Raw genomic sequence first — 23170 nt, forward strand, 5'->3', positions numbered from 1 at the left:
GCTCTATTAATTCTCTTTTTGAGGCTATCTCCCCTTAACTTCACACTGTCTCAATGGCAAACATGTACAATGGTTAGGAAAATCTGCCACCTAGTGACTGAAGATAGTGCTACACAGGGACACATTAAAAATAACTAAAATTAATCAATTTACTTTAAAAAAACATGTAACCTTGAGAAATATACCCCTAAGGTTCTCACGAATAAGGTTGCATGTGTCTAGATTTCACTGTCTTTCACTGATTTCACTATAGCTTTTGTCCTGTTGCACGTTGGCTGGAAGGAACAATTAATTGATATTACTGGCAAAGGCAGTAAATCTCCAGCACCCAGAAAATATCCTTCCCTGTGGCTGTCTATCCAGAGAAACATGTTTGTCAAGCAGTCTGATTCAAGGAAATCAAGAAGAAGCAAGGTCAACACAGTCCAAGGGTTGAAGAAGTCAAAGGTCTAAATTCCAAGAGTTTGGAGACAGAAATCATAGAATAATAAAGTTGGAAGAGACCACAAGAGCCATCCAGTCCAACCCCCTGCCATGGACGAATGCACTATCAAAGCACTCCTGACAGATGGCCATCCAGCCTCAGTTTCAAATTCTCCAAAGAAGGAGAGTCCACCACACTCCAAGGGAGTGTGTTCCACTGTTCCACTGTCGAACAGCTCTTCCTGTCAAGAAGTTCTTCCTAATGTTGAGGTGGAATCACTTTTCTTGTAGTTTGAATCCAGTTTGGGTCCTGGACAAGAAGTAGACAGGTTGCTGGCATTAGGTAGACTCAGCTTTAAATAGGGTGGCGCCAGCTGGTTCTAATGAAACACTCTTCATTGTTGCTTGGCAAGCAGCTTGCTTGAGTGTCCTTGAGCTGTCCTGCTTTCTTTGTACCTAGTCTTCAGACTCAGAGGTTGTGCTGCCTTCTCAGCTGTGTCCTCTGCCCCATCAGTTGCAACTTAATTCTGCCTTTATCTTGCTGGCTGAGGTTGCTCTTCAGCAGGGAGAGCTCTATGAGGCTACTGTGCAGCTGCAGGCTGCTCTTTGCCTGATGGATATGTCTTAGTCACTTCTTCAGCCTCCTCTTTGGACTCCTCTTCCATGTCCAGATCCTGTCCCATGACAGCTTTGGGGCGGTACAGACTGGCACTTTGTGCTGGCCTGACCGTGAACTAGGGCTGCAGTTGGGCAGAGTGTTCAAATGCTCACAAACCCTACCATGTGCCCCAGACGCCATCTTGGTGCATGCCCATCCAGATGGCATGCACCATAATGACATCTGTCATGAGCAGCATCCAAACGGCGCTGCGCACAAGGAACATCATAAGGCCATGCTGTGGCCCTTATGGCACCCCTTCTAGGGCACAAATAGGAGCCATGTTTCACAGCTTCTATTTGCACCGGGTTGGGGGCATGGCATGCGGCTGCTGCATCCCCAAACCAGTGCTTCCAGGGGTGGCACAGAGCTGCCCTTGAATGGGCTGTTTGTATAGCCCCTTTGATAGGCAAAAACACATACAGACCCTAAAATTTATTTTAGTTCTGACTAGGCTAGACAGATTGAATCCAAGATGCCAGCCACTGATGCTGGAGAAACGTCAGGAATAAACTCTTCTAGAACATGGCCACATAGCCCGAAAAACCCACAAAAAACTATGGATGGCGGCCATGAAAGCCTTCAACTTCACATTGAATCCAATAGATTTATCATGTTGACTCACCATTCAACAATTGGTTGAATAGGTCTGCTGTTGCTGGGACTAATCAACTAGATGCCAGACACATTTTTTCTATTCTTAGATTTATCTCATGCATAATTGTCCACAGTAGAAAGCACTGTATGTATTCGGATTAAGATTTAGTCTTAAAAAGTAACTTTTCCAAGTTCTGGGTTTTAGTAATAGTAGTAAAGCCAGGCCAAATATAGAGGCTTTCTGCACTGTCATTTGGGACGTCCGGAGGACGTCCCATTTTAAAAAAGGGGCGTCTCTTTTAGACGCCCCTGGGCCTAGTACGGACTCCGTCCGTACAAGATGGCGCCGGCCCTTCTACATGGCCGGCGCCATCTTTGCGTATCGGACGCTGAGCGTCCGTACGCGTCGCGTCCTTTGTGACGTAGTGAGTGCGCCCCGGCGCCTCGCTACGTCGCAAACGCGACTTGAAAAGAAGCTCCATTTTGGAGCTTCTTTTTCAGTCCGCAGGGGAGCCGCGCCGTGTGGAGGCTCCGGCTCCCCCACGGACTAGCCGGCGGCGGCGGCAGACTGCCGCAAAGCAGCGGTCTGTACCCCGCCATACTCTCATCACACTTCCATGTAGCCTGTAGTCCTCATGATATAGTTGGACTACAGCTCCCAGTAGCCTTAGCCAACCTATGTAATGGTGAAGAATGCTAGGAGTTACAGTCCAGCCACATCTGGAAAGCAGTATGATTCCCACCCATGTAATAGATGCCAAATCCCACTGAATGTAGAATTTGTTGTTAACTGCATTCAGATTGAGTTCAGCTCATGGCAATCCAATGAATGAGATGACTGTCCTCAACTGCTTTCTCTCTTTCTGCTACCCTCTACCTTTCCTAGCATTATTGTCTTTTCCAGTGAATTGTGTTTTCTCATGATGTAGCCAAAGTTCAACTGGCTCAGGTAAGTCATCTTGGCTTCTAAGGAGAGCTCAAGCCTGATCTGCTCCAGTACCCATTTATTAAGTACACATTTCTGGCTGTCCATGATATTCTCAGCACTCTTCTCCACATCTTCAATGAGCTGATTTTCTTTCTATCTGCTTTCTTCACTGTCCAGCTTTCACATCCATACATGTTGATGTGGAATACAATGACTTGGATTATCCTCACTTTACTGTTCATTTTTATATCTTTGCACTTTGGGATTTTGTTTAGTTCTTCCATAGCTGCCCTTCCCAGTCAATGATAGATCCTAGGTATGGGAAATCTTTGACTATTTCTATTTCTTCATGGTCTAGATTGAATTCATGTAAATCCTCCATAGTTATTATTTGTTTTCCTAATGTTCAGCAGTAAGCCTGCCTTTATGCTTTTTTCTTTGACTCTTCTTAGTAGTTGTTATAAGTCTTTGTTGTTTTTTGCTAGTAGTATGGTGTCATCCACATGTCTGAGTTGTCTGAGAAATTACTTATCAGTAAATATGCTTTAAAATTTGACTTTATCGTAACCTTGCTTCCTAACTTGTGCTGAGTTTTATCATAAGAATCTTCACCATGATCTAAAAAGGCTATTCAAGTGGCAGAGATCACTACAGTTTTGATTAAATGGATTTCATACATTAATTATATAGTAACTGCAAACATTTTTTCAGGCAACTTGATAAAAGATTTAATGAGCCAGTTGCCTGTATCGAATGTAATACCTTTTGCTAGTTCTGATCGATTAAAAAAATAACAAGAAGAAGTTTTCATTTTAATTTTTTCCTCAGTGTTTCTTCAATGCTTCTGATATATATATTTTGCTAGCTCAGATTGATTAAAAAATAACAAGGAGAAGTTTTTGTTTTTCCCCTCAGTGCTTCTGCAATGCTTTTGAGCAATTAGGTCTCTGCTTTCTTTTGCTCATCAATATGTTCTATTCTTCTTGCTGCCTAAAGAAAAACAAACCACTTTAGTTCATTTTGCTTTTATTGGTTAAATGAAAATATGTTTACGTCTGAAGAGCTGGATTTAAGTAATTGGTGACCTGGGAACATTAAATCCTACCGAGATGCAGTCAAGTAGCCTCCGCACAATAAACGCTATGTAAAAATAAAATAAAAATCAGTACAAATCATAACAACCTATGTAGACTAGTTTGTTTCCAATACATTCACTCTCTTTACATTTCCAGCCTGTCAGAGAAGACTGATGCATCGTTAAAAGTCCAGGTTGATTTTCCTGTGGTCTAAAAGATCACAGTGAGCTACAAAAAAGAATTAAGTTTCCCGGGAACTGTACACATTAATTTACAATTAGAGTTAAATAAGATAGATGCATGCAAGTACATCATGCTCTAAACCCTACTCCACCCAATTTAAAAAAGATTAAAAATACAGCAGTAGCAAAAGCAACAACAAATCTAAAATTGGCATGTTGCTCCCTAGTTCATCTTATGCACTTGCAAGGTTTTCATCCCCAAAACTCTTGCCTTCATAGAAGTGACAGCAAAATTGACTATCTTATGAAGACGTTCTTGTCTGTTAATAGACCTATTTATTTCTTCAAACCTTTTTAGCTGTATAATTATAGGTCTTCTGTTCCTTCATATTTTAAGAGTTAACACTAGATAAATTCTCAGTTACTTCCTAACTCTTCTTGATACTTTGATATGCATTCGAATAGTAAACAAACATGGTAAAATGCTGAGAACTGGTTCCAGTGAGGAAGGAGTTTAAAGATACTTTTGCAATAGATTCCCTTCCCGATACAGGAAGGGATTTTGAAAAGGAGATGGAGTGAATGAGGAAGGGAGGGTATATAACACCTTATTAGGATTTTCTTTTTCATAGTTATAGCACTTCGATACCACATTAGCTCCCATGGCTCTATCCTATGGAATCCTAGAACCTACAGAATCCTAGATTTGTGTGGTATTTTAAATTCTCAGTATCTCCCAAGCCACAAACTCCAGGATTCTGTAGGATGCAGCTGAGGTTGCCAGATAGTTGGTCTTGGTACTCTAGTTTTTGTGAGTCATCTGCAGGCAGGAGTGTGTGTATATGCCTTCATGTTGCTTGTTGGCTTATGGAGACCCCATGAATTCCATAGGGTTCTCTTAGGCAAGGAATACTTTGTGGTGGTTTTTCCAGTTCCTTCCTCGGAAAAATAGCCCACAGCACCTAGTATTAATTTCTGGGCTCCCATCCAAGTACTAACTAGAACTGACTATGTTTAGCTTCCAAGATTAGGTAGGATCTTTATGCCTTTAGCCTTTAGATGGGATCTTTGTGTCTTTACCTTTTAGCACAAAGATGCAAATTCTGCAGTTTTGATGTGTTAAGCTGCAGCCAAGATCTCCAGCCCACAAAGCAGAGCAGCAGCTTACTATAGTTTGCAAGGATTAATTGACTTATTGCTGCAAATTACCAAGAATCTCCAGGGGATCTTTATATTTACATTGGTTGATTTATTTTATTTGATCATTTCTTTTTTTAAATTCTTTATTTAATTTTCTTGTAATTATGTGGAAAATCTTAAACTGGCTTATCAATTAAGAACAGTAACAAACTAAACAATACCAAGAATCATAGCAAATAGAGAAGATGAGCAGTAAAGGGGTTATTCAGATGTCTTTTTTTAGAGCAGCGATCCAAATCATCTCACTCACGACGCATTGTGGGTTTGTTATTCACAAACAGGTCAGGAGCGCCTGTTATCAGCTCCGGCTGATACGCCAGCTGCGCCCTTTCCTGGAAGTCAGGGACCTTGGGACTGTAGTACATGCACTGGTAACCTCATGTCTTGATTTCTGTAATGCTCTCTACATGGGGCTACCCTCATGCTTGGTCTGGAAACTTCAACTGGTACAGAACATGGCAGCCAGATTGGTCTCTGGTACATCCAGAAGAGACCATATAACACCGATCTTAAGATCACTCCACTGGCTGCCTATCAGTTTCTGGGCCCAGTACAAGGTGTTGGTTATCACCTTTAAAGCCCTAAATGGCTTAGGTCCAACCTATCTTCGGGACTGCCTCCTTCCATATAATCCTCCCCAAACACTTAGACCCTCAGGGAAAAATCTGTTACAGCCTTGTAAAACAAGGCTGTCTACGACCTCCCAGAGGACCTTTTCAGCTGTAGCTCCCAGATTGTGGAATGGCCTGCTGGACGAGATCCATCATATTACCACTCTAAACAGCTTTAAAAGAGCTATAAAGATGGATCTCTTCCGGCAGGCCTTTTCTGAATAGTTCTCCGGCTATCAGAAGGAAAATCTAACTGGTGACCTCTGACTTCACCACAGCTATTGTATTGTTTTTTAAGTATGTTTTATGTTTTTAATTCCACACTGTTTAATTGTATTTTAAGGGGGGGTGGGTTGAGGGTTTGGACTGTATATTTTAACTTTGTAAGCTGCTCTGATTGCTTTTTGTAGAGAGGCAGGATATAAATAAATTTTACTATTATTATTATTATTATTATTATTATTATTTTATTACTATGGAACCTCATCTATGTGCATCTCTGCAAGTTCAGTTGCTCACATATCCCGGGTCTATTTGGATCTGTTCACATTCATGGTACCGATGATGCAGATCTTCTTCTAAAACTTGGGGGGAAACCCCAATATCAAATATCTCGGATTAAGTGGGGGGTTTGGCAGCTCCCCTCCATTTAATTGGGTTCATTCGGGATGCATGTGAACAACAGAGATCATTATTATTAACCTTTATTTATAAAGCGCTGTAAATTTACACAGATTCAACTCAGATTCATCCAGGATTATTTACACAACGTGAATAACCCAAAAGCTAAATTGAACATAAAGCTGTAATAGCTGTGGCACAAATTCTAGGTACATTGAGTCAATCTGAGATTTTTCCAGTATTTGAATTGCAAGGCTGGTGGATAGTGAAGGATGTTTCTTAGTAAGCAAATAAAAGGAATGGCCACTAAATTGTCCTCAATCGGAAGAGGCGGGATATAAATAAATAAATATTTATTTATTTATTTATTTATTTATTATTATTATTATTAAATTGTCTCAAATATGTCCTTTTCAATGTGTCCACATGTGCTTTAAAAAATATTATTCTGAATGTCAGTTTTTCAAAAAGTGCCAAGGATCACACTCTTTCTATCCACTTCCTTTAAAAAGATTCTACCTCTTGGAAAACTTTATTTGCTTAATTACAGTAACTTCTTTCTTTTCTTCTAGTTGTTGTAATGACAGGGCTCACCCTCTGCTCTACTCTTCATCCATCTTCTGGCTAGAAGCAAATAGGCTAGATCAAGTGTACTTTATCCATAATATTTTTAATTTTTACATTACAGATTATTACAGAAGGCTGGCCCAGTACCATCAGGGGCTAGCCTGAAGACAGAGGCTCCTCCCTCCCTAACTGTCATCGTTCGGCCTCTGAGGGAGAGAGAAGGCTGTCCCAGTACCATCAGGGACTGGCCTGAAGAAAGAGGCTCCTCCCTCCCTAACTGTCATCGTTTGGCCTTTGAGGGAGAGAGAAGGCTGGCCCAGTACCATCAGGGGCTGCCTGAAGACGAGGCTCCTCCCTCCCTAACTGTCATCGTTCGGCCCTTGGGGAGAGGAAGGCTGTCCCAGTACCATCAGGACTGGCCTGAAGAAAGAGGCTCCTCCCTCCCTAACTGTCATCGTTCTGGCCTCTGAGGAGAGAGAAGGCTGGCCCAATACCATCAGGGGCTAGCCTGAAGACAGGGCTCCTCCCTCCCTAACTGTCATCGTTCAGCCTCTGGGGAGAGAGAAGGCTGTCCCAGTACCATCAGGGACTGGCCTGAAGAAGAGGGTCCTCCCTCCCTACTGTCATCGTTTGGCCTCTGAGGAGAGAGAGAAGGCTGGCCCAGTACCATCAGGGATTGGCCTGAAGAAGAGGCTCCTCCCTCCCTAACTATCATCGTTTGACCTCTGAGGGGGAGAGAAGGCTGAGCCAGTACCATCAGGGCTAGACTGAAGACAGAGGCTCCTCCTCCCTGTCATCGTTCTGCCTCTGAGGGAGAGAGAAGGCTGGCCCAGTACCATCAGGGCTTGGCCTGAGAAGAGGCTCCTCCTCCTAACTGTCATCTTTCGGCCTCTGAGGGAGAGAGTAGGCTGGCCCAGTACCATCAGGGGCTCGCCTGAAGACAGGGCTCCTCCTCCTAACTGTCATCTTCGACCTCTGAGGGAGAGAGAAGGCTGGCCCAGTACCATCAGGGGCGGCCTGAAGACAGAGGCTCCCCCCTCCCTAACTGTCATCGTTCGGCCTCTGAGGGAGGAGGAAGGCTGGCCCAGTACCATCAGGGGCTGCCTGAAGACAGAGGCTCCTCCCTCCTAACTGTCATCTTTTCGGCCTCTGAGGGAGAAGCAGGCTGGCCCAGTTCCATCAGGGGCTAGCCTGAAGAAGAAGAGCCCTCCCTCTGGTCCTCTGCCTTGGTCCAGGCCTCAAGGGAGAGAAGAATGCTGGACCTGATTCCCTCCCCCCCTCACCATTCCCTTCTCCTTTTGTGTCGTGTCTTTAGATTGTAAGCCTGTGGGCAGGGAACTGTCTGTTATCCCCTCTATTGTAAACCGCTCGGATTCCCAGTGATGGGGGGTATATAATAAATTATTATTATTATTATTATTTTAGCAATATTGTCATAACATATTGTTTTAACATTTTAATGTGTAAACCACTTTGTGTTCCATATGGGAGCAAAACAGGGTATAAATAAACAAATTAAATGTAACTAAAGTAAAGTAAATACCTCTGTCATTCTCTACTGATGATTTTGCAACTTTCTTTAATACTATCTTTTTGCAACTTCCCTTAATACTAACACATAAAACCTCTTGAAATCTTCACTGTAATCACCATTCTGTAGGGAAGAAAACATAGTGAATAAGGAAAATTATAACTCCCAATTGGGAATGAGGGGAGGGGAGGGGTGCAGAAAAAGAAAGGAGTATACAGTTACCTTAAGACTAACCAATTTGTATTTTAGCATGAGTGTCTTGTACTCATTGAGTGAGGGGGGAACAGTAGGTAGAACAGGAGGAAGAAAGAATGGTAGTTTCCATCATTTTCTCTATGTAATTTTGTTTATTCTCTATTACATTTGGGGGCTTTCCTGTCCCCTTTCTTGGGCAGCATGAGAGTTGCCGCTTGAACTCGAAGGAGGGGTTGTTAAACCCTCCTGATTTCTTCCTACTTGCCAGTCTTGAGTTCTGCTGATTCTACTCAGGTATAGCCTTTTGCTTGCTCATTCAGTCACTCAGCTACAGGTATTAACTATTGTGCCTTCTTAATGTTGAACCACAGGATAATTCAGCTGCTACAAGAAAATTCTGCCTGTCTCCCTAGGCCTCTTGTTTCACCAGCATTGTACTTACAACATTTAGTAATTACCAAATAGAGAAGAACTTTCACTCAAGCAAGATAGAATACTCTGTCATCTGTTGTGCTTGAGGGCCATTAAAAAGCAATACCATTACAAGATCAGTAATTGGGGGTTTAAAAAGGCATTTTCCCAGGACAGTTGTGCGATCACAGCAAAGGTTTTCCCACACATCGCACTTAGAGAGGACTTATTTCGGAAAGAACCAGGAATGCTTCAGCAACAATCATTCACAGGATTTTCCTGTGAATGATTTGTTGCTGGAGTATTCCTGGCTCTTCCTGGGATAAATCCTCTCGAGTCGCAATGTCATGGGAAAAACTTTGCCATGATCGTGCAACTATCCTGGGAAAATGCCTTGTTAAACTCCCGATTTCCACCGTCTGACAAAGTCTTCAGTTCAAGTGCTTGTTCTGCTGTTGCTACTTCATGCTTTTTTGTGGATGCTGAGATGGCTACAAGATGAACTGGAAAAGAGTATTTTTGTCTCACAGGTTAACATTTGATAGCATTAAGATTTTTTAAAAGTATTATTATTATTATTATTATTATTATTATTATTATTATTATTAACCTTTATTTATAAAGCGCTGTAAATTTACACAGCGCTGTACATACAATCTTTTAGTTAGACGGTTCCCTGCCCTCAGGCTTACACTCTAAAAAGACATGACACAAAAGGAGAAGGAATGGTTGTGGGGAAGGGGATCAGGTCCAGCAGTTTTTCTCCACCTCAGAGGCCTGGACTGGAGGAAGGGCTTGGCTTCTTAATGAATGGTTAAAAGGAGGCATCCTGGGTCAGAGAGGGGCTTGCCCCTGGGAACGCTTCTTTAAACAATATAGTTTTTAACTCAGTTTTGAAACTGGGTAGAGAAGTGATGAGGTGTGCATGTGGGGGAAGAAGGTTCCAGGAGTAAGGGGCAGCAAGCGAGAAGGGACTAATTCAGGAGGGGGCAGTGGTAATCCTACACTGGGACAGGAGACCTTGACTACCAGAGCGGAGGGTGCAAGTAGGAATGTAAGGAGAAAGAAGGTCAGATAAGTAAGGGGGGGGGGGCAATCCATGGAGGGCTTTGAAAGTCAATTAACAAAAGCTTGTACCAGATGCGGAAGACGGGGAGCCAATGAAGGGTGGATAAAAGAGGAGAAACATGGTCAAAGCGGCGAGCGGATGTGACAATACGGGCAGCTGAATGCTGGACAGAGATTAAAGGATGGAGGTGTGAAAGAGGAAGCCCTGTCAGAAGAAGGTTACAATAATCTAGTCGCGAAACCACTAGGGCATGGACCAGAGTTTTGGCAGTAGAGGCTGAGAGGAATGGACAGATCTTGGCAATGTTGAGGAGTAAGAATCTACAGGCCTTGGCGGTAGCTTGGATGTGGGGAATAAATGACAGAGAAGAGTCAAAAATGAAGCCAAGAAATGTAATGAACAATATTGTTGTTGTTGTGTGCTTTCAAGTCATTTCCAACTTATGATGACCCTACCACAGGGTTTTCATGGCAAGCTTTGTTTAGAGAGGAGTTTCCATTGCCACTCTTTGAGACTGAGAGAAACCCAATGGGTTTCATGGTTTGGCAGAGATTCGAAACCCTGGTCTCCAGAATCACAATCCAACACTTAAACCATAACCCCATGCTGGCTGTCATGAACAATATTAGTGGTTGTAAAAAAATGTTCAGGAAAATAGCTTTTAAAAAGCACAAGTATAACAGCAATTACCTGCTTGAGGGGAGAAAGGAACCATAACTAAAACTAATTACTACTTAAATGTCATTTTCCAGGTTTTGTTGCTGAGGCCAAAATACAAAGTATGATGTCCACACTTCCATTCTGCATTTTCTATCCCGTGCCAAGAAAGGTCAAACTGACACAAGATTATAGCAAACAAAAATCACAGTTGAATATTTCTGGAGCTCCACAGTATGCACCGTAGAATAACACAAAATTACCTCTGTGTAAAAAGAATTAGAAGATGTTTTTGTTCTGTTTATCTTTGCATTTTGACTTCGTATTGTATAGCTAGGTTAGCTGTTTCCAGTTGCTCTAAATAACCCAGAAAATGTCTGTCAAATGCACAATTGTCTGCTCATCATCTACTCTCCAGGAAGAGACTGTCTGTGAGATGCAGAGTTTGTCTGATTGGCAACAACAGGGCTTTGTTTCCAGCTTGGTTTTTTGCCGTGATAAGGCATGCATTGCATGCATGTGTGTGTTTGGGGCACTGCTAATTGGTTTGCTTTGCCTAATGTCACCAACTGTGCATTGTTGAGACTAACTCCCCTGCCACTTTCTGTGACAGTTTGCTTCAGCCCAACATGTTTTAAGATTTCGCTACCTCAGGCAACCACACTGGACTTGTTTGGGAAAAATTGCCTGAAATTGCTTTGAGAGTGCCTAGCCTCAGGGCTAGCATCTGCAGCAGAACTTGGGAAAGTATTTCTTTTTTTTTTACTACAGGATTCAGATTCCCCAGTGGCTGTGCTGGAAGGGTTATCTCTGGCTATTAACTCAAAGCTAACTTTTCCAAACTCTGCTGTACTTCCCTTTTTAAAACCTCTGAAGTAGAGTTTTTGTGCTGTTTGTTCTACTGATCCCTATCCTTTCCTTCCAACAGGTGACCGACAATCAAAATAAATCTGCAGAGTTGTTTTTAAAATCTCTATATCAAACCACAGTAAAAAGTCAGTAGGAGCATAAACTACTAATATGAATACAAGTCACTTAAATAGAGCAACTGGAGCATGCCTTGGAGACAGTTCACATCTTGGGAGTCACAAATGCAAAGTCTTTTCCAAGTCTTTATCAACCTTTCTTGTTTCTAATAATGTGGGTATGTGGCAGAGGAGGGGCTCAGAAGATGAAAAGAGATTCCAGGTAGGCTTAGGGTTCTTCTGGATGGGGCAAATGTGTCGGGAGGTTGCAATATTTGTTGCTATAAGTTATTTCTCTCCCTCCGGGGTGTGTGTGTATATGTGTATTCACACTGCAGAAATAAAGCAATTGGATACCATTTTAACTGCCATGACTCTGTCCTGTGAAATCCTGGGATTTGTAGTTTGGTGAGGCACAAAAGCTCTCTGACAAATCAGGCTCATTACATTACCTAGCTATAAATCCCAGGATTCCACATGACAGAGTCATGGCAGTTAAAATAGTATCAACTTGCTTTATTTCTGCAGTGTAAACTGCTTTATTTCTGCAGTGTGGACAAGCTGTCTGTCTTTGTAATAACCAAGCAAGATGCTGTTGCCCCTGGACTATTTTCTGGCAACTGCCAGCACCAGCTGCAACATTTAGTCCCTCTCTCTTTTTAATTAGAAGAATATGTTCTCTTCTCCTTGTTTCTCTGTTTTTAATTGTATTTGTAGTTTTAGTACATGAGTGAAATGGCACTTGTGCACTACATTTATATAAAAAAGAACTTTTTGGAATAAGAGAGGAGGAAAATTTCCCTTCAGATCATAGGACTACTTCAACAAACAATACCCTTGTTTGTTTATTGTTATTGACTTTTTTAAAGGACGAGCCCTACTGCAGAGTCAAGAAATCACTACAAAAAACCTCGAGTGGATGTGGAAGCAACAACCACCAACAAAACCTGGCAAACTCAAGGAGCTATATTACGAAAATGTATGCTTGGATATTCTTGTTCCAGATCATATAAAGCTTGAAAGCTCAACATCTCACTCTAAGCCTGGGAACAAACTGGGAAGCAGTAAATGTATTTGCCACCTACATTTAAGACAGCAGCATGCTTAGATTTTAGACTTTTTTGAACATTCTTTCAATACTGCAAGGAAATGTCTATAAAGGAGAGTTACTGTATATTCATTTCCTAACCATAGGAGATTTTCACATAGGGATGGGATCGCTCTCCCATCCTTATGCCATTTATGTGTCCCAAGTGAAAGTGATTGCGCAAATCACTTTCACATGAAAGCAGGCTGAGAAGCGCTATCAGGCATCAGCTGAAAGCGCTTTCAGCCATCATTGTACTAACAGGCTCTTCCGTTATTACAAAAGACTGGAAATAATGGCTGAAAGCACTTTCAGCTGATCCTGATAGTGCTTCTCAGCCCGCTTTCATGTGAAAATGATTTGTGTACTCACTTTTACTAGCACTTCCTGAGCGGCTGAATGACAGGTTCAGTATGCTTGCAAGTGAAAGTGATTCACACTTTCACTTGTGCTTCCCTAGTGGGTCAAGTGTGGGTCATTTGTGAAAGTCCTTCCCACAATTGGGTAGGAAGGACTGGACAGGGAAGGGACAATGATGCCCCATCCCTAATGTGATAATCTCCTATGACTGAGAATCTTTTGTGATCAGGGTTCCCAATTATTGGTAGCGGGGAGGCTATATAGGCACAGCAGACTCCTCCCTAGAGATATTTCCTCAAACACATATTGGATGGTACACGTGCACTCCTACTCTTTTTAGCCACACGATAACCATTCTGTAGAAGGGACTCCTGAACAGGGCTTATAAAAGAAAAATAGTACTATTGAATTTACTTACAAAATATAATACGTCTGCATATGGGATCCTCTCTTCATACTACATCAACTAATATCAAATACAAAACTAAAGAGTGTGGTTAAGCAAGTAAACAACTTGTTTATTTCTGGGCACAATTCAAAGTGTTGGTTATGAATCATAAAGGAACAGAACAACATCAGCAGAATGGAAAGCATATATTCACAGTAGAAGAATGAAAGGAGACAATGGCCCTTTACAGATTGGCCTGAAAGGCTGGCTTGGAGGCATAATCGGGGTGTAATGTCCTCACGATGCATGCCTGACTGCACCCCCTCAGGGCACCTGACACCACACACCACTACACATAGTGCGCAGCATCATGGCGCGCCTCAGGCACTGCAGCCAGATGATGCAGTGCTGAAGGAGCACCAAATAGCCACGCTGCTATGGCTATGGTATACTTTCAAGGGTGCAAAAAGGAGCTGCTTTTTGCAGCTCCTTTTTTTCCCCTCGAAAGGCTGGATCAGAGCCACGGTGTGAGGTTGCTGCAGCCCCGATCCAGCTTGGGGCGATCAGTCAAACCCCAAAGTCCCAAGGAAGGTCCACTTTGATTTGAAACTGCAGGCTGCAACTCCAGAAATTTTTGATAATAGCCCCTGAAGAAGGCCAGTTGGTGATAAGGCCAAAATGCATTGGGCTTTTTAAGAAATAAAAGTTTTTGAACCATCACATAGCATGTGGGACTTTGTCTCCTTTCATTCTTCTACTATGAATTATAAAGCCCTATATGGCTAAGATCCAGGTTATTTGACTTGACTTCTCGTCTAATAATAATAATAATAATAAAATTTATTTATAGCCCACCTTTCCCTTTGTTGGATCAAGGCAGGTAACAGCATATAAAAAGAGAAAACAATAATATCAAAAGTATTCAAATTGGTCCTAAGAGAAACAATTTAGGCACGCGGAGAGTGAAATTAGGGGATCAATTTGGGAAGGCCGCTGGAAGAGATCTGTTTTTATTGCCTTCTTAAAGGTCTCCAAAGATGTTAGTTGGTGGATCTCATCCGGCAGATCGTTCCAGATTTTTGGAGCGGCAGAAGCAAATGTCCTCTGGGAGGTAGTTACTAGTCTAGTTCTCTGTGACTGTAGTAGGTTCTTCCCTGAGGACTTGAGAGTGCAGGAAGAATTATATGGGAGGAGGTGTTCCCTCAGGTAAGCTGGACCCAAGCCATAAGAGCCTGCTTGTGTTTGAGATCTTCCCTTTGTCCCATCACTCATACAGGTACAGGTACATTTGATGGAAATGTGGGAGATGGTCTTCTTGGTGGCTGCTCCCATGCTCTGGAACTTCCCTCCTTAAGAGTCTAGACTGATGTTCTCCTTAGTAACCTTCCATACGCATGTGAAGAGCTTTCTGTTTTCCCATGTCTTTCAGGACTGATTGCTTATGGGGAAAGGACCATAAGTAATGTGCTGTATTGCCATACTTCTTGCTTTTCTTTTTTTTTAATGGATATGGTTTTAATTGCTTTTACTTCTATTAATAATTTAGTTATATTTTAACTTCTGTATGATAGATAGTTTTAACTGTATCTGTTTTAACTGCTATAAGTTGTCTGGATTCCCAGGTCTGGGGAAAAGGGGGGATGATGATGGTGGTGGTGGTGGTGGTGATGATAGGTATTCATTACTGCAATGAACTTTAAAGGAGACAATGAAGACATTGAAATAGTGTCTGAACTCTCCCTAGAAGCCATGATGACTTAAACTAAAGCTATTGTACTTTGGTCATATCATGAGAAGGCATGACTCACTAGAAAAGACAATAATGCTTAGTAAGGTAGAAAGCAATAGGAAAAGAGGAAGACCACATTCCAGATGGATAAACTCAATCAAGGAAGCCACATCCCTCAGTCTGCAAGACCTGAGCAGGGCTGTTGATGGCAGGGACCTGGAGGTCTTTCATTTATCAGGTGGCCGTAAATCAAAGTCAATTTGATGGCAATTAATAACAGTAATGTTACCCTGACATAGAGATATGGGGATTGTGGGGGAGGATGATACCAAATAACAGGACAGGAAGAGCAGATTCCTACACTGGTGCCACTGACTCAGTAATCAAAGAGGAGAACAAACACAAAGTATGGACATTACTTCTAGGTATTGTATTTCATTGACCACTGTTGGTATAGCTCCCTCCATGTGTAACACCTGGCAAAATTGCTAAATACTTCTTCCTGTCTTCTAGTTTTCCTCAGGGCTGACCAAAGGTGTTTTTCTGCCAGAAGTGAAAGAGAAGATTCCCTTACCCTCTGCCTTTCTGTGTGCAGACCAGCAGGTAAATGTTGCTACAGGATTGATGATGGGACAACTGTCAGGAAATGACATTGGTGTGGCCACTAGGGGGAGCTGTTGTGCAGGTAATTTACAGCTCCAGTGGCAGCTAATGTGTCAGCATTCAAACAGGGCATCATCGGAATGTTGATGTCACTGAAAGAGAGAGAGAGAGACAATTGGGGCCTCAGAGAGTGGGCTGTGTCTGTTACTGAGAGGCAGTGAGATGGTTGTGTGTTAATGTGGCTGCCTCAGAGGTTTTGTTATTGTTGCTGGTGTAAATAGTGTGTATTAGAGACGGACGTCCAATACACTGTGTATATCTATGTTGTAAATACTGCAAAGGAAGATTAAAGCCCTCGTTTAGAGTGAAGACTTGTAAGAGTCATTATTAGTTGAAGACATCTTCACAGATTCCTTCTTCTTGGCGTCCTGTCGACGTGGTTGAACTCTGCAGGTGGTCGTGGTGGACACTGCGCATCATTTCCATACGCCCCAACAAGAGTTATGGGCGCAGCACACAGGCCACAACAACAACTTCCCATCTGAAAAATCAATCAACTGCAGCTTCTTCTTCACACATTCCAGCATCCTGCATGGTTCCTGTTCTTCTCCACATGTCCCAGCATCTATGTCACCTGTTCTACTCTTCCTAATGGTAGGGCCAATCTTGGAAAAGAGAATAATCAATATATAAGTGAGCATACAATCTTGGAGAACTTTATCTTCTCTGAATTGGGACTGCTAAGGCACAATATCATTTCAAAAGTAATGTTAAACCTATGGGTCTCTAGATGTTTTAAGATTACAGCTTTCAGAATCCTTTACAGTGGGCCATGCTGGCTGGATCATCTGGGAATTGGGAACCTCTGCCTTAGAAAAATACAAACATTATCACAGCCTGAGAGAGAAATAAGAACTATGCCATAATTTTGTTACCTTGAACACGGATGTGGTTCAGAATTTATTTCATAAGAGAGACTCAAGGGCAGAGGCTTTACATGGCTGAGAAATACTTCAAGGAGTCCTCTAGTTATGATTGAGGGCTGCAGTTTATGTAGAGTTTTATTCAGTCACTGATCTGAAAATGCTACCTTCTGACTACACATTTTTGTTGCTTTAAATTGTCCATTATGATTAAATATTAGCTTTGAATTGATTTCTTTCCCTTTCTCTCTAATGTCGTTGGCTAGATAGAAGTTTGAATGTGAATGCTTCCAACCATTCATTAAAAAGAACACTATAATATTTGTTCAGTGTACCATATTTTGTTTGAATGTGTCACTCATTTTCTATTGTTGCATTTTCTTTCAAGGGTAAAATAATTGCCTTCATCTGCAAACAGTCAGCCCAAGGGATCTTTCACTACCTTTCTAAAACTACACCATTTCACATATGCAAACTGGGACACATGTCTAAGCAACATCAGAGTGTGGTCAAGTTGACAAAAGTTAATGAGGAAGAACATGCAAGCTAGGAGATGCTGCAGAGGTTTGCTTTTGACTGAGCCTACTTGGAAGAGCAAGATTCTGCCATTCCTCTCATCTCCCCAAAACTACGTTTGCACTTTGAATTCGGTTTGCAGAAACTGAAGTAAACTTAGGACAAAAGGGGAAAGTGACAGGAAAAGAGAACCTTGGACATTTTAAAAGCAGATGCAAAAAATGGGTTGGCAGACGATTCAACAGGACTGTGCCTGCCAAATCAGGACATCTGGAGTCAGTTTGAGTCTAGTTTGGAAGTATTAGCCCCAACTAGAGTAGATACATTGAACCAGTTGCCTAACTGTAAATGAACACTTACATAAATCTTATTAATTCAATTGGCCTACTCTAGCTGCTGGACTAGCAACTGGATTTAGGTTTAAGATTTGAAGTTCCCTATGTTTTGAATACATATTATGACCACCATCACTTACTATGTATGAAAGCAATTAAAATATATTTTGTGTTTGTTGTGTGCCTTCAAATAGTTACCAACCTGTGCTGACTCCTAAGGTGAACCTATTATGGGGCTTTCTTGGAAAGTTTCTTTAGAGGGGGATTGCCATTGCCATCCTCTGAGGCTGAGAGAGTGTGACTTGCCCAAGGTCGCCCAGTGGGTTTCCATGTCCAAGCAGGGATTTGAACTCTGGTCCCTGGAGTCATGGTCTAGTGTCCAAACAATTACAACACACTGGCTGTTGATTAATAAAAAGTATAGATCCTTGCCTCCGGGTACACAATTTTAAAAGCATGTCACAAATTAAAAGTACTTGTTGAGAAAAAGGGATTTTTTTTTTTTTAAAAACATGCTTAACCTTGTCACTTCTACTGAGGGTTAAGGAGAAGCTGCCATAGAGAACATGTTTCTGTTCCAGATGGAGGTTTTGTCCCTGTTTTCTATTTCAGACTGTCCTCAGTCATGATGGAAGGTGACTTCCATGTCAGTGGGACAGTGAATCCACTCCAGGTTTGAGTCAGAAATTTAAAGGAGTTATCCAGTGCTGAACCTGATCCCCCAAATAGTGGATAGTTCCTTTAAAGTTTAGACTAAAAAATATGGATTGGATTGACACCCCTACTAATGCCATCATCACCACTGGTCTTCAGCCTGGTTCACTTTTGCCTCCAAAGGAGCTAGTTGCAGTATATTGCATTTTCGGAAGAGGGGGAAATAGTAGTGGAGGTGATTTCAGTAAGGAAACTGATTCAGTGCCCTAAATCAGACCAGAAAGAGTTGAACTTATTACTCTGTGACTATTGGCAAAACCGTCTCCTTCAATGCAGCTGAGCTAGTGTTGCAAGATCAAGACTTTTTGAGATCCTGAGATTTCAGGCCCCAAACTTGAGACCTAGGGATAATCCCCTGCAATGTCACAGGAGGTGGGTCCTGGTGATGTTACAAGGGCCCTGGCGATGGCATTGAGCTTGATAGTATCAACCACAGCCTTACAGAATTGTTGTTGTTGTGTGCCTTCAAGTCATTTCTGACCTATGGCGACCTTAAGATAAACCTATCATGGGTTTTTTTGTTGGCAAGATGTGCTCAGAGTGGTTTTCAGAGGGGGCAAGCTTTGGTGTGACAACAAACTACAGTTCCCAGAATTCCATAGCTTTGAGTTATGACAGTTAAAGTGGTGTCAAACTAGATTGTTTCTGCAGTGGGGATGCAACCATAGAAACTGTTAACTGTTAATTAAACTGTTGACTTTCTTCAACAAACTTTCCCATTTGTGAACCTGTGGAAAGCAGTCTAGTTGAGGGGGTGCAGAACAGGTCATTGGTTCCAGGACGGCTACGGTCAACATCTGCTGCCTGAGCCATTTGCCACATTCCACCTAATGATAGAACTGGCAGGGAAAAAATGCCACCCAGTCCCCTCTATTATATGTTTGTGTAAGTTTGTTCATTCACATTCCCTGAAAATTAACACTTACTGAGATGACAAGAGAATCAAACCATCCATCAAGGTTAATTATGGAAACTGGATAATTTGCTTTCAGTGCTATTTGCCATTTGCACTACCTCACTTAGAGACTGGTGCATGTCATGTACATTATGTTACTCCTCTTACTATCATTATTCACCTGGGTAACAATTGTCATGAACACATAAGCTTTCCTGGGACACAGTTGTTTGTTCGTTTAAAATATTATCTTTTCTTGTTTAAAGTTGTTGCCTGTACAGACAATATGCTATTCAACCAGAAGTAGAGGGCATTCTCATGAAGCCATCAATCTGATTTGTTAAATCTTGTTTGAAATTGTTTGGCTTAATGCTAAAGAACTGATGTAATCTCATGTACCTACTTCATTACAATTTCACACGTGAGTAATATAATACAGAAAATACACAGAAAATATAGGTACTACTCATATGCACATCCAATAACTTTTTCCATAGCTTCAAAGTGCTTTCTTTCATGGGGAAGACTAAGGTAACAATCCTTTAATTAAGTTGTTCCCCTGACTCAAATTTGAAATAATGTATAGACACACACACACACCCTGCCATAAGTTTATTTAAGATTCTGGTTGTGAGGGAAAGCAGAGAAAGACTAGATGGAAGGGATGAAAAAAGTAGAGCCTGTGGCCTCCATGTGGTCCCCAGGTTTATATTATGCCCCCTGGACTCTCTGGTCTTTTGATTCTCTAGGATGATTTTTTGTGTGTGCAAAAACCATGATTTTGGGCTCTTGCAAGCACCCAAGAGAGTAAGTTTTGTGGTATAATAGGGTTAAGGGTCCCCAATCCATCTTGTCTTTCTCAATATTTATTATATATTTATTTATTTATGGTATTTATACCCTGCTCTTCAGCCCTAAAGGCTACCAGGACAGGGTTGTCAGGACAAGGCACTGGCTTGTATTACTACAGTTTAGATAGATAGCCAGCTAGATAGATAGTACAGTGGTGCCTCGGGTTACGAAATTAATTCGTTCCGTGGCACCGTTCGTAACCCGAAAAGCCTTCGTAAGCCGAATTGCCATAGGCGCTAATGGGGAAAAGCCGCGATTCCGTGCGAAAAAGCCGAAAAAAGCACCAAAAGTTTTTTCGTAACCCGAAAAAACATTCGTAACCCGGAACAATGTTTTCCTATGGGATTTTTTCGTATCCCGAAAATTTCGTAACCTGGGTATTTCGTATCCCGAGGTACCACTGTAGTCATTTATGTATTTATTGGATTGAATTTGCTATATGTTAAATTTCCTGGACTTTGAGAATCTCCGTAGCCACATGGCCAGAAGCAGGAGGTGCCTGCCTGCAAGAAACACCACTCCATACCATCTGAACAAGTACAGCAAAATGCTGGCCTATGACTAACATCTTCAGTTTCTCTCTCCCCCCCCCTTCCTGTATGGTGTTTAACACCTTGGCTGATGAAGAAGCCAGTAGAGCTTCAAAAGCTTGGAACATGCATATTGTGCATTTTGGTTGGCCCACTAAAAATATCACTGTTTGGTGGGTTTTACTGGATTTACTGCTAATAGCTACCTCAAAAAGTTGTTCTGACACTCCAAGTCACTCAAGTTAATGTGATTTATCCCCAAGGCCAAAAGAAGTTTCCTTTTTGTTAGGACCTGAACCAACACAAACATTAAAACCACCACACACCACTTGGTTGCCTTAGGATATTGTGTCTTGCAAGGATTCAGAGCACCTTCCAATTCATTCCCAAAGAACCATTAGCACCCAGATTTATCAGATGGACAGTATACTTTAAAACAAATTAGTACCTCAGTCTCTGTTCTTCATAGATGATAACAAAAAACAGCACTCTAATCAAAAGTAATCACAACTATGTTTAATAGTGTTACTTCCAGCAGGGATGTAGCCAAGGGGGGGGGGGATCTTGGGGTCCGGACCCCCCTTCCATTAGAAAAATGAATGGTGTGTGCTGCTGCGCCGCCGCACCCAAGCCCCATTATAATGGTGGCACTTAGTCTGGACCCCCCCCCTTCCTAAAATCCTGGCTACGTCCCTGCTTCCAGCCCTGGCCCTCTTTGTGATCCACTCTGGCTTTGTTCAGCAACACAGAAACTTATCCAAAGCCATGCCCAGGGAGGAAAATATTCTATTTCAAAATTTGACAACCCTAAGATCAATTGCTTTTTTAAGAAACCAGATCAACTAGCTTTCCTTGAATTTACTTCTCTTCTTCCCATCTGACCTCATATCCTCCAACATTTCACAGATGAAGGTGGGAACCCATGATAGCCAAGTAACATCCGAGTGTAGTCAAGATGGCAAAAGTTATCAATGAGGCACAACATAAAAGCTTGGATAGGCTGCAGCAGTTTGCTTTTGCCTGAACTGACAGAGAGAGAAGGGCAAGATGCTCTCTCCTCTCTTCTCCCCTCTACTAAACTACTTCTGCAGTTTAAATTCAGTTTGTAACAATTGAAGTAATCTAGGACAAAGGGGGAAAGTGGGAGAAGGAGAGAAAATGTTTTTAAAACAGCTGAACAAATGAGACAACAGAGGATTAATCAGGACTGTCCTGATCAGGACAATTGGAGGGTATGTCATATTGTTTTACTGTATTTTAAGCATTTTAATCTTTTAAATTGGATTTTAGTATTGAATTTGTTTTAATTATTGTAGCAATTTAATTCTATTTTAATATGCTATTTTTGTATGTTTTTAACTGTATGGTGTTTTTTAATGTTGTAAGCCATCCTAAGTCCCAGTTTTGGGAGAAGGGTGGGATATAAATAAATATAATGATGATGATGATGATGATGATAATGTCACCCTCGACATCTATGTCAACATTCGCCAACCCTCTTTCTGGTTTCCATCTTATATGACATGGTGACATTGACCTTAATATGATTGATAGCCCAAAGCAGAGGGATCCATTGAACCAATTGTTGAAGGGTGAGTCAACACTTAGGTAATCCCCATAGATTTAATGGGTTTATTCAAACTGGTACTGTCAAGAGGAGTTAGGCCTTTATTTCCACTCACTACCATCAGCTGCAACCACTTGTCTCTCTTGCCAATGCTGAAGAGGGTAGACTTCATTGGTTTCCAGTCCTCCCATTCAGAGTGTGAATTAAGTTCTTTAGCAATTACTTGGAAGCATATGCTTCTGTCACAGCAGGATCAATGCTATGGCTTACCCACTACAAGATTGTTTGATTATCACCTCTGCATGTGGTGTGAAGCACTTGCAATGCGGGTGCATTGCTAACCACCTCTCCTGCTAACAATGGCAAGCGGGATCCAGAATGGAAGTGGGGATGTATCTTTCCTATTATAATCACCTGGAACTGGAGAAATCCATTGGGGAGAATCCAGCAATCCTCAAGCAAGGATGACAACAGAGAGTTCTATTTCACTTTTTGTAGTATTCATATATATATTTTTCTCAAACACAATTTCATTGTTTCATGTTTCTCTATTAATTGGTGAATGGTCCTTTTTTTTTCCTTGCAAAAAAGCCCTACATTATTTATGTAAACAATTTTCTGTATGCATATATACAGGTGAATTCAAAAGCAAACAAACCATACCTTCCCCAAGTGAAGTAACCAAAATGACCACAGACCTGCATACACACTTGAGGTACCACAAGTTTGGAGTCATGGTCAGGAAACTAGAATAAGCAGTGGCTAGGCATTTCAACTAGGAACATTGTAGCATCTCTGATTTATCCTTGTTTGGCGCTGTGGGAGAATAATACCATCAAGTTATGGCAACCCTAAAGCTGCCATAATCATAGAGTTTTCATCAGAGAGGGTTTGCCATTGCCACCCTCCAAGAGAGTGGGATTTGCCCAAGGTCACCCACTAAAATATGCTGAAATAGAGTGTTCTAAACTGCCACGTTG

General features: G+C 41.7%; 1 long non-coding RNA gene across 1 annotated transcript in view; it reads left to right on the plus strand.

Annotated features, from left to right (window-relative positions):
- LOC121920669 overlaps positions 1-7028 on the plus strand; it is a 38843-nt gene extending 31815 nt beyond the window's left edge. The window contains exon 3 of the long non-coding RNA XR_006101739.1: positions 6985-7028. This is a non-coding gene — a long non-coding RNA (uncharacterized LOC121920669). The remainder of the gene's footprint in view (positions 1-6984) is intronic.
- Positions 7029-23170: the final 16142 nt, after the last annotated feature.

This window comes from Sceloporus undulatus, chromosome 2, assembly GCF_019175285.1.
Source record: "Sceloporus undulatus isolate JIND9_A2432 ecotype Alabama chromosome 2, SceUnd_v1.1, whole genome shotgun sequence".
Lineage (NCBI taxonomy): Eukaryota > Metazoa > Chordata > Lepidosauria > Squamata > Phrynosomatidae > Sceloporus > Sceloporus undulatus.